Here is an 11,531-nt window from a genome sequence, read left to right on the forward strand (position 1 = left end):
AAATTGCATGCTGATTAAAGACATGTCCTTCACATCTATTAAATAGAGTGTAATAAAACCATCTTATTTTTGTATTATGTGTGTGCTATTTCTCTGCAGGCCTTTTCTAGTCAAGAAAATTTTGTCAAAAGGACAAAAGTTGAAAACTGTAACCTCAGCAATCACTAACTTTGGGGACGTATCCCCTGGTACAAATGTTCATGCATATGCATATTTTTATCACATACTCAGACAGATGCCCTTGCATTGATTTAAATACTTGCATAAATATTAATGTGTACAAATGCTTGCATGCAGAAAACCCATTTATGAAATATCCAATTGCATAAATTAGAAGCATTAGATACTAACTGTATTAACACTTCATAAAATACATGCACAAGTTTGCATGACAAAACGAAAGGGCACAAGGCACTGGGAGAGGCCAGACTCTCGCAATGTGTCTGCCATTCTGTAGTCACAAACTAGGAATGTGCACAAACATTCTGAAGCCTTAAATTACTCACAATTCACTGTCAACATGAATCTCTCCTGGTCTGAGAACTAATTAAGTGCTTTTTTTACAGTAAATTTATAAATTGTTACCTATGACCGCAAAAGGAAGTGTCAATTTTTTAAGTCTCCAAATGGCCTCAGAAGCTAACTTCTTCACAAAGAATATAACTCAAAAGTAGTTTTCAAACAAAATCCCTGATAAGGGGTTAATATCAAAATTATATATGCTAAGTGAAATAGGCCAGGTGGTGAAAGACAAATATCATATGATCTCACCTATAAGTGAAACCTAATCAACAAAACAAACAAGCAAGCAAAATACAACCAGAGACACTGAAATAAAGAACAAACTGACAGTAACCAGAAGGGAGGGGGAGGGGATAACGGGGGAAAGGAGGGGAAGGGTCATCAAGGAACATGTATAAAGGTCCCATGGACAAAGCCAAAGGGGGTAGGATTGAGGGTGGGAGGTGGGGATGGGTGAGGCAGGGTAGAGTGGTGGGGGAAAATTAAGAGAACTATACTTGAAAAACACTAAAAAAATTAAAAATTAAAATATATATGTGTATATATAAAAATAATTCATATAACTAAACACCAAAAAAAAAACCCCCAAACAATCCAATTTAAATATGAGCAGGGGACCTAAATAGACACTTCTCACAAAAAGACATACAAATGGCCAACAGATATATGAAAGATGCTCCACTTCACTAGCTATTAGGGAAAAGCAAATCAGAACTACAAGGAGATTCCACCTCACACCTGTTAGAATGGCTATTATCAACAAGACAAGAAACAGGGACCCTCATTAACTGCTAGCGGGAATGTAAACTGGTACACCACTATGGAAAACAGTCTGGTGATTTCTAAAAAAAATTAATAATAGAGTTACCATATGACCCAGCAACCCTTCTTCTGGGTATCTACCTGAAAAAATTTGAAAACATTTATTGGCAAAGACACATGCACCTGTGTTTATTGCAGCATTATTCGTGGTGGCCAAGACATGGAAACAACCAAAGTGGCCTTCAACGGAGGATTGGATAAAGAAGATGTGGTCCGTATATACTATGGAACATTACCCAGACATAAGATGAAATACCGCCATTTGTGACACGAGTGGACCTTGAGAATATCACACTAAGTGAAATAAGTCAGACAGAAAAAGTCAAGAACCATATGATTTTACTCATATGTGGGTATAAAACTAAAAGCAACAAATGAACAAACAAGACAAACAAAAATTCATAGACACAGACAACAGTATGGTGGTTACCAGAGTAAAGGAGGGTGAGGGGGTAGCACAGGGTAAAGGAGGACCAAATATACAGTGACAAAAGATGATTTGACCTGGGGTCATGGATGAACAATGCAATATCCACATCATGTATCATAGAAACGTACACTGGACACCGTTAACCAATGTCATCCTAATAAATTTAATTTAAAAATAATTCTCACAAAACATCATCCTCAACTACCTGGACACCATTACACTATATACCTGATTCAATCTCAGGAGTGGTAGGGGAACATAAACTTCTAAAAATTACAAAAGATAATATAGGAAAGCCCGCAGGTTGGTAAACTTGGACGCAACACAGCTGGCAAGTGGCAGTTGGCTGTCCTCCACCCAGCTGCAGCTGCACCTGGGGACAGGCCAGAGTTCTTATCTCAGGGACATGGTGTTTAGGAAATAATTTCCTTGTGACCATCTGGGGCTTCTCATTACAGTACATGGCCAGCTATATACATTCTAAGCTTCACGTTCTTTGCTTTTATCCTTTCTGTAACAGTACAGGTTGAGTTGAAAATATTTTTCATTAAATTTGAAAAGTAATCAAGGCTGCATTTTACACCTGAACTTTCTGTACCCTGTTTATCATGTTATTTCAAATTCTTACCACCTCCTCTAAATCGGACATTAGTCTCATCAGCAACTGCACCAGACTTAGTAGTCAGGTACAGAGTTAAAACAGGAGAAAAGGAGCTCTCAACCCAAAGTATTACTCACAGTATAGAGAGTATCTACTTCTCTCTGAAACTCAAATTCAGCTCATACGAGAACAGGCAAGCATCTTGGAGGCTGAAAGAACACACAAAGAGTTTGGCCCTATTTCTGCCTGGCCTAGAAGGATGGAGTTTTGATAAGAGTGTACGACAGGGACTGACCCTGGCCACCAATCCCCACTTTTTGTCTTCCTCCTTGACACTGAATTCTGGCCTGTAGAATACGGCTGAATTGATGTGTATGACTCTCAGACCTAGCCCCTGAAACTTCTCATGATCCACCTCGGTTCCTCTCTCTGTCTGACTGCATGCCACACGTGGTTCACCCACTGGAGAATTCCAAGGCCCTGGGGACATCAGAAACACCAGATAGGCCTGGATTGCTAAATGACTGCATGGAGCGGAGCCCCTAGAACTCTGTCTCTGCTACCAATCTGCATTGGCCTGTGATGTCAGAAAAAATAAACCTTTACTGTGCTCGGATCTGAGAATGGTTTACTTCCTCAGTTAACCTATTCTGACTCCTATCAGGAGCAACCATAGCACCTACAACACACCTAACCTTTCCTTTACAGACCAATCTTTAAGACATTGCATCAAATCTCTGCTAGGAGACAAACAGGAAGAGAGGAGATCTAGGTCAGAGCTCTCTAAAAGTTTGGAGTGGAAATGAATCTGGATTTAAATTTGCATACTATGCAACAGTGAAGCCAAGTGCACACGATTTTATTTACTCATTAAAACGTTTACTGGATGCCAGTTCACACCAGGGACTATGTCTGGTGCTGGGGTTAAAAATATGACTGGTCACATTTGCTGAGCACAAAGAACCACAGTCTAGATGGCTGGGGAGAAAGAAAGTTAAAGCAGTCCTCCGACACTGTGGGAAGGCCCCCGAGGAAGCACCTGTGATCCCCGTGGATATCTACAACAAAGATCACAAAATACATTCATTTCTGGATAACAAATAACAGAAAATTTCACCTGTCCAGACTGTGCTAAAAATGACAAATGGTTACTCTGAGCCTAAAATCATACTAATATCAACGGACCCTGTAGATGATTATCGGCACCTCTTTATCGAAGTCACTGAGCACTGCATGGAACACAGATCACAAAACTGAGAGCACACCAATGAGTCGGCCCACGCAGTGAACATGCCCTAAAACAGCAGTGTCGCCTGGAAATTGCCATAGAGACTAACAGATCTGCTCCTCAGATCAGAGACCGAACCTGGAATCTGTGCCTTTTAAGGAAGTGGGAGCAGAATTTAAATGTTAGTAAAAATACAGAATTCCAGCAGAAATATGGGCTCTCCTCCATCCTCCATCCATCTCCTCCATCCTATTCATAAGCTGGCATTTAAATGACCTCAATACTTATCACAATGTTTGTGAGGAAATGAAACATCATTAGGAATTTGCCCACAACTCTTAGGGTCCCAAGACTAAACTGGGAAGCAATCCACTTGTGAACTTATAATAATATATATTGTGCCAAGCTGCACTCATGAAAATTTCTTTCACCTTGAATACATGAGAATCATTATATCAGTATGTTTATTCTCATTAAAAGGATTGACTTCTACTCCAATCAATGAAAATTCTATAGTAGATATTGGTCCCCAGGAAAATTTTGCAACCTTGTTCAATGAAGATGTTTTATACAAAACTGTAAGGGACAATAATTTTTTAAAAAGTTACTGTGAGAATGTCCAATAAATAAACTGTTATAAGTGGTAATAAATTTGAAGATTGGAAATGCTGCTATTTCTACAAATCAAAATGAAATAACTGTTGAAAATGTTTTCATGCCAGGATCTTGTCTCAATTATCAGTTTATTCCATAATAAGAAAACTACAAGTTATTGAGCACTATACCAAGTGTTTTAATTACATTATAAGAGCTAATATTTAATTCCCATAATAACTCTGCAAATGAAGTATTTTTTATTTCCATTTTACAGATGTGGAAACTTAGATATAATGAAGTGAACAAAGCAGAAAATCTCTATTTCCCAGAGTAACAGGTAATGAAAGGAAAGGCTGGCATTTGAATCCAGGTCTTGCCTGCCTCTAAACTCAGCTCTAAACCCCAAAGATGTGCTGAGAAAAGACCCTAGGAAATGGGGTTAGTGAAGATGAAATTGGTATAGCAGAATCCAAGCTTGAGCCTTCTTGTAACTCAGGCCCCCGTCTTTCCTGTCCTGAGTCACGTAGTAAACTGTGTCTCTTCCCCACTTCACTTTATGGTTAGATCTGGCCTAAGAGCAAGAATTAAGTGAGAGCTTAAATCTGATTGACAGCTTCTTCTCTACTTTTACAAACACTCCAAAAAGCAGAAAGCCAGCTGCCTCTCACTCAGCACGTTCCCACTGAATCCAAATAAATAATGCAGTGTTTTCTGTGTTTTAATTTTCTTTAGGATTACGGTTCATTATGGTTTAATTTCTGCCTGTTCTAATTATTGCCTATTCTGTCCTTCAAAATGACTTTGTAATCCAACATTGTTCAACTGACTTGAACATTCTCCCACCTTCTAAATAAGGTTAGGTTGACTCTTTATCAGGGCCATAAACATCCGATCATCTTAAATACTCTTCAAAAGAACAAAACCATAAGGAAAAAGAAAATTAAACCTTGGAGTAAAACATATCACTTTTTTCCTATTACTACTCCCCATTCCAAAATAGAATATGTTGGAATCCTCTGGAAGAATTACCACCACTTGGCTTGGGATGTGTGATCTGGAGGGATTGAAGAGCATCTGCCAAGTGCAGAACAGCCCAGCTTCCCCCTCCTCTGCAGCAGGCACACGCGCTTCCCTGACTCTCCCAAGCCAGACTACACTGCTTTCCTCATGTTTCTCAATTACATTTTAATAAAATTGTAAAGGGCCAAAAAGGAGAGCCAGTCATCCCTCCATGTACCTATCTCCACAGAGAAAGCTCAATGTCATATTTTTACTTCATGCTGTCTTTCTTCTCTGTCATGCAAAGGGTTTTTCCATCATACTTTCATTGATCCTCCCAACTTATAATAAGCATTAAATATTATCGTTCCTCTCTAAGATGTGGGAGAAAAGAAGCATAATGATTGCAATATAATGCTCTGCCTGAACAGGTCATTTTAAGAGCTGAAAGAGTCTTTATCATATAATCCACATATAGTAGGAAGTTATTTCTTGTTTCCTACCTACATATCTTGCTACAATTCAAAACTAACTTCCTTTGCTTTTAACTAGGATCAAGTCCTCAATTCCTTAGATATACAAGAGTAAGTCATTCAAAATTATTCAACTACTAGGATTTTGTTCCTTTGCATCCTGACTTTAGGAGTCAAAGGTAAATAATCTCAGACAAGTACCCTCATAAGCTGCCAAAAATGATTATTTCCAGACAGTATCCTGAGGACAACAGACACCCTGGGTCATATCTCGGACCGTCACTGTGTAGTGATCTGTGCTAGTCGATGACCATCCTCTCTGGCTTGTGTAATAGGCAAGAGGAAGTTAAATTCTTGAATTAAAGTTAGCTGCACTCTGGTTTGTCATCTAACTTTTGGAAACCCTGTCAATAAGATCAACAAAGGTTTAAGCTTAACCTTTATGTAATACAAATATAATACGTTTACCAGAATACTCCCCACTACAGACAGTTCAGTTAACTGAGACTTTTCTCTCCATATTTGCATGGGACTAATGTAGCATTTGCATGCAATGCTAAAGGCATACATATTTATGCAGGTTTACACTCTCAGACCTGCCAACCTGACATTGTGTCTGAGACTAGCCATCCCAGGCTTGTATCACAGTTGGGGCGTGAACACACCACTGCCCTATTTACATACCATACAGACACCTGTGCTCAACATTTGTCATTCAATTCTAAATCTATGCAATAAAACTGTTTAAGTTTTTTTTAATTGGCATAGCTTAAAAATACAGAGATACAAGAAATCATGATTTTTTCCTTTTGTTCTCCAAAAGCAGACCCTTGCAAATACTAGTGCTTTAATCATGTCAGGCTCAATGGCTAGAAATAAAAGGCCTCACGATCCCATGGTGAAAAACTCCAACCCAAAGAGGGGCCAATTGACAAGAGGACTAGATAAACTACTTCCAACATATAGAAAATTGATGACCCTAAAATCCAGTATCATTTCCTTGTTTAAAAAAAATGACCTTTTAGTTACTCCCCAAATTCTTCAAGGTAAAATTGGTATTTGCATTTCCTCAAAAACACCATACACTCTCATTCTTGATTCCTTGTACACATAGAACACTGTGTGGGAAGGTTTTGCCACCCACCACTCACTATTACCTCTTCCTCCCTTGCTTCTATTCTATCCTGATTCACTCACAGAAACTCATCACATGTCACCTTCTTCTGTAAGCCAGTGGTGACCAGCTAGAACTAGGGTGCCTGTCTCTGTACTACTCAAAACCGCGTCTCTCTCCTAACACACTTACCAGGCCGTTTGTGTGTTCTGGGCTAAAAGAGAACTGTATGTACTTAGATATTACATCCTCAGCTGGTAAAACAGTGCCACGCACAGAGTAGGCACCTTCAGAGGAGGGCGGAACAAGAAAGGTAAGTGTATCCTGAGGGAGATTATGCATTAAACCTTAGCATCAAGGATGGCATGAATAAATCCCACTGTCTGCAGCAATGCGAGGCCTTCCTGAAGCCCAGCATGTAAAGGAACATTTGAATGGGGCATCCTACTCATGGGTGATAAAGCTCTGTTCTCAGTGCTAAGAAATGTGGGACTTCTACTTTTGGTCGTCTTATCACTATGTGACCTCCAAAATGCCATTTCAGAATGAATTAACTTCTGCACCAACAAAAAGAAGCTCATGTCTGTGACATTTGCTCTAGGCACAAGGGTTCTAGGTATAACAGATAAGAAATTACCCCAAAATTGTAGTGCAGAGGGAAAATCTCACATTGTGAAGTCAGAAAAAAACCTGGACTCAAGTCCCGATCTGTTCTTCACTGGTCATGTGTATTTAGGCAATTGACTCATCCTCTCTGAATTTGCTTCACCCGGGACAGGAGGACAACTATTTGTAGGGACTGGTGAGAAAAACAACAGAATAACAAATGTGAAGACTGTGCCCAGCACAGAGTGAGCCCTTCATGAACGTTTCCTCCCACTCCTGCCTCCATTCAGACCACCAGTGTCACCTAGGTACAAAGAGCGGTGCACCTAGGTACAAAGTGACAGTGACACAGTGCCTGACATGCTCACGCCTGGGTCCCACGTGGCTGAATGGGGATAAGCCCTGCAGAACGCGTGTGCTCTAATGGACCAAGAAACCAAGGAAGATTTCTCCAAAATCTGTACATTGTTTCCATATACGGGAAGTGGATTTTCAAGTTACCTTTCCATCATTTCACTACGAAAATCTGTGTTTTCAAAATGTAGTGGTCCTTGTGTTGCAGGTAACAAGTGAGAGGTGAGCTATAAACACAGGCGCCTTCTAAGGTTTCCCAAATGCTCCATTGCTTAAGCTGGTGGTAGGTACATGAATGCACATCTTGTTATTATTCTTTACACTATACATGAGTTCCTACAGACTGTTTATATATGTGATATATTTCATAATTTAAAACAGGGGATAGTCTTCATATTGGGAGACTAAAATCAGGGATCCTGGGCATGGAAATCCATGGGCATTTGGTAAGTACAGGGGTCTGGCACAAATAACGCCCCTTTTTCACTAAAAAAATTTTTTTTACAAAGTCATAAGTATGTAATTCCTTAACAGAACACTATTACACTCAAACACACCATGTGACATTTTAGGTGAAATGTTCAAATTAAAACTATAAATTATTACACCCATATTATTACCCCTACCAACCACACTGAAGCAGGCCTTGCTCCTGCTGGACCCTGTGTAACACATTAATATTTTGTCCACTTGAACTGATACATCATTTGAGCCATTAATGATATTTTAGAAGATTTACAGTTTAGTACATAAGAGGCCTTTTTGAACACCCCTTGAAAGTCTGTTTTGGAATAACTGCAAATTTCAACAATGCCAAAAATGTGACTCAAAGAGTCACGTGTCCAAAACGAAAGGTAAACCAGACTAGAGACAGAAGACCTCGGTTCCGGCCCCAGTTCTTCCACCAACCTCAGGCGGAGTTGCAAGCTAACTTCCACAGCATTCAGAAGACAGATTTCAGGCCAGGTGGCACTTGGGCTAACACCCTCACCTAGGATAACTGCAAACTATAGGCTATTTTGTGAAGACAGGTTAAAGGCAGCCAAACGGACACTGCTCCCATCTCCTCATGCCTTCTCTCAGGACATTTTTTTTACCCCCAGTTTTTTTGGTGTGCTTATGGCAACAAGTTAAAAAAAACAAATAATTTAATTATCTTTTCATGATATTGTTGTAATAATCACAGTAACAATCTAAGGAGCCATCTACCTTAGTGAACACAGCACTGGTCGGTTCAATAGCACCATGGCTGTGTCATGCTTTGCCATTTACAATCGCAGTCACAGACATTTGTACTGAGAAATCACACATGCACACATACACCCCCACACACACACGAGGTGTCAGGAGACAAATGGGTAATAACATAGGAAGCAGATGGAAGGACTGCCTCCTAAGCAGACTGAGCACATGCTTCACACATAAGCAAGGTAAGGGGCCCCCAGGAAAGAGTTTGATGAACTTACCCAGAAGCCAGCAACCAGAAAAATCTAGCAAACTACTAACTATTTTCAGGTTATCTGTGGGTTTTATGCTTTAGAGCTTAGTGTCATTGCTGTTGATTTTTCAATTTATTTCATTTAAGGGAAAGCATCATAATCTTTGTAGAATTTAGAACCTTCAAAGGTTATCAAGAAACCCTAGAAGCAGAAATAGTAATAGAGGCTGAAAGCAATGTAAATAATTTTAGCCATCTGTTCTGCCTCTTGCTAGATATTTCACAATTTTTCGACCAATAACATAAAGCCTATGATCAGAATGCAATATGCTAATCAGTTTACTCTAAATAGCCCAGTGGTATGGTTTATTCCATCATATAAATTACAATAATTTTATTAGTACAAAAATTGGTTTCCCTCTTTAAATAAATAAAATCAACAATCATCTACCCTTCGTAGTACTTAGTAATTGAACAAGTCAAATGCCTTATCTGGCAAAACATAAATGTGAAATAAAATTATGAATATGTTTATAATACATGCCCATGGGTGGACTGGAGCAACTTTTGGAGAAAATAAGGGAAATAAACGGTTAACTGCCAGCACACTTACTCATGCTGGAGGACACAAAAAGGTTCCCAGCAGTTGTTAAATTCATTTAGAGAAAGTCACTTTATTTTTCCAGCAGAGCTCTCACCAGCTAATCTGTATTACAACCTGCAGGAGTCTTAATACTCTCAGCAGGATCTAGATTCGGGCCACACTGATTCGGCTATTTAATCTTCCAAGAGAACAATATTTGGCAGGAAAAGACCCCACAGCACTGAGTGGGCGTCCCGAGGTTCGTTGTCAGCACAGGCTGGGCCAAGATCGCCCAAGGTGGAAACCAAACTGCACTGAGCAATGCTTATCATTTCCTTTCAGTGGCTCTTGCTCAGACACGCCTGCACACTCCATGTGCGCGTGGGAAACACAGTCATCACACGTGCATGTGCAGCTCTTGCAGATACATGTATCTTTTTTTAAAGCAAAATGTTTTTTCCATATTTTGGACCAGATTATGAAAAAAATTTAATTCAAAAATATTACTACAGAGGTTGGGGAAAGAGATAAGAAAAATGGCTATAGTTTTATTTTCTAAACCTTTCAACTTCTTACATACCGAAAGCCAAAAAGAGAGAATATATGTATGAAATATTAAATATATGCAGAAATTTATATTGATCCTTTTAACTATCCTGAAATTAATAAGTTTGATGATCAATACTCTTATATAAATGAACTTTTTTACAGTTTATATATAATACTATGATTTTGTTCATTTTAATGATATTTTTTGGAAACCCATACTGACCGGTAGGGAATACATAAGGAGACAGGCAAACTTAAAAACAAAATTGATAACACCAATTTACAAAAGAACAGTATGAATCACCACTCAAAAAATAATAATTCAGTGGAATTGTTTAAACATTATTTTCAAATAGCCATAGTAAGGGTTTGATTCCTTTACCTCCCAAATGTGGTTAATTACCTTTCTGATATTAACACATATTTCCTCTATCGGGCACTTACCACCCTGTGACCCAATGACCTGCTCGCCTGTTAGAGGATAAACCACAAGCTCCATGAGGTCAGGGGTCATATCTATTTTATTCCTCACCATATCCCAGTCCAGCCACCTCCAACAAAGTGCCTGGCACATAGTAAACACTGAAAAATGTTTAAGTCCAATAATTATTTCCAAAAATAGTTTCTTTAAAGAATTTTTTTTTGGATTTATAGATTCCAAAAATACGCACATTTGAAAATATGATATAACTCTTTCAACAATCTTGCTTCAATCAACATTTCATTAATAATGTCTCTCTCAGTCCTCTAACAAGTAGCTGTTGGGCGTTCCTAACCTTATTACGTTCCTTCCTTCCTTCTCTTGCTCATTTCAACACCATCCTCTCCCTCACAGACCCCTTTAGGTTTCACTGAGGCTCTCCTCCATGAAAGCCTCTCCCAGCCACTTCGTGCATCCTAGCGTTAGCTTAAAACCCATGCAAAAAGTGGCTCCTCGTTTTTTGCAACCCACAGGGCCTGGTGCAATGTAATGTCCACAGCAAATGTGAAAGTAACAAATACGTATGCACACTTAAGGTAACTGTGAAGGCCACTTTTACTTTGATCTTATTCTTTATAGTCCAAGCACTGTGTTCTGAAGGGTTCGAACAGGAGCAAGAAATGTCACATCTTCACAGGCCTCATAAGAATTACATAACAAAAGTAAATATTTAAATCACTTTGGGTAAATCAATTCTCTTTATCAAAAATAAGTTTTAGGAAGAAGAGAATGAT

The 11,531-nt window shown here is 39.0% G+C and overlaps 1 protein-coding gene across 1 annotated transcript in view; it reads right to left on the reverse strand.

Annotated features, from left to right (window-relative positions):
* Nucleotides 1-11,531, reverse strand: part of NEBL (nebulette) — a 353,824-nt gene that overhangs the window by 142,789 nt on the left and 199,504 nt on the right. The gene's annotated exons all lie outside the window — the stretch shown is intronic.

This window comes from Desmodus rotundus, chromosome 4, assembly GCF_022682495.2.
Source record: "Desmodus rotundus isolate HL8 chromosome 4, HLdesRot8A.1, whole genome shotgun sequence".
Classification (NCBI taxonomy): domain Eukaryota; kingdom Metazoa; phylum Chordata; class Mammalia; order Chiroptera; family Phyllostomidae; genus Desmodus; species Desmodus rotundus.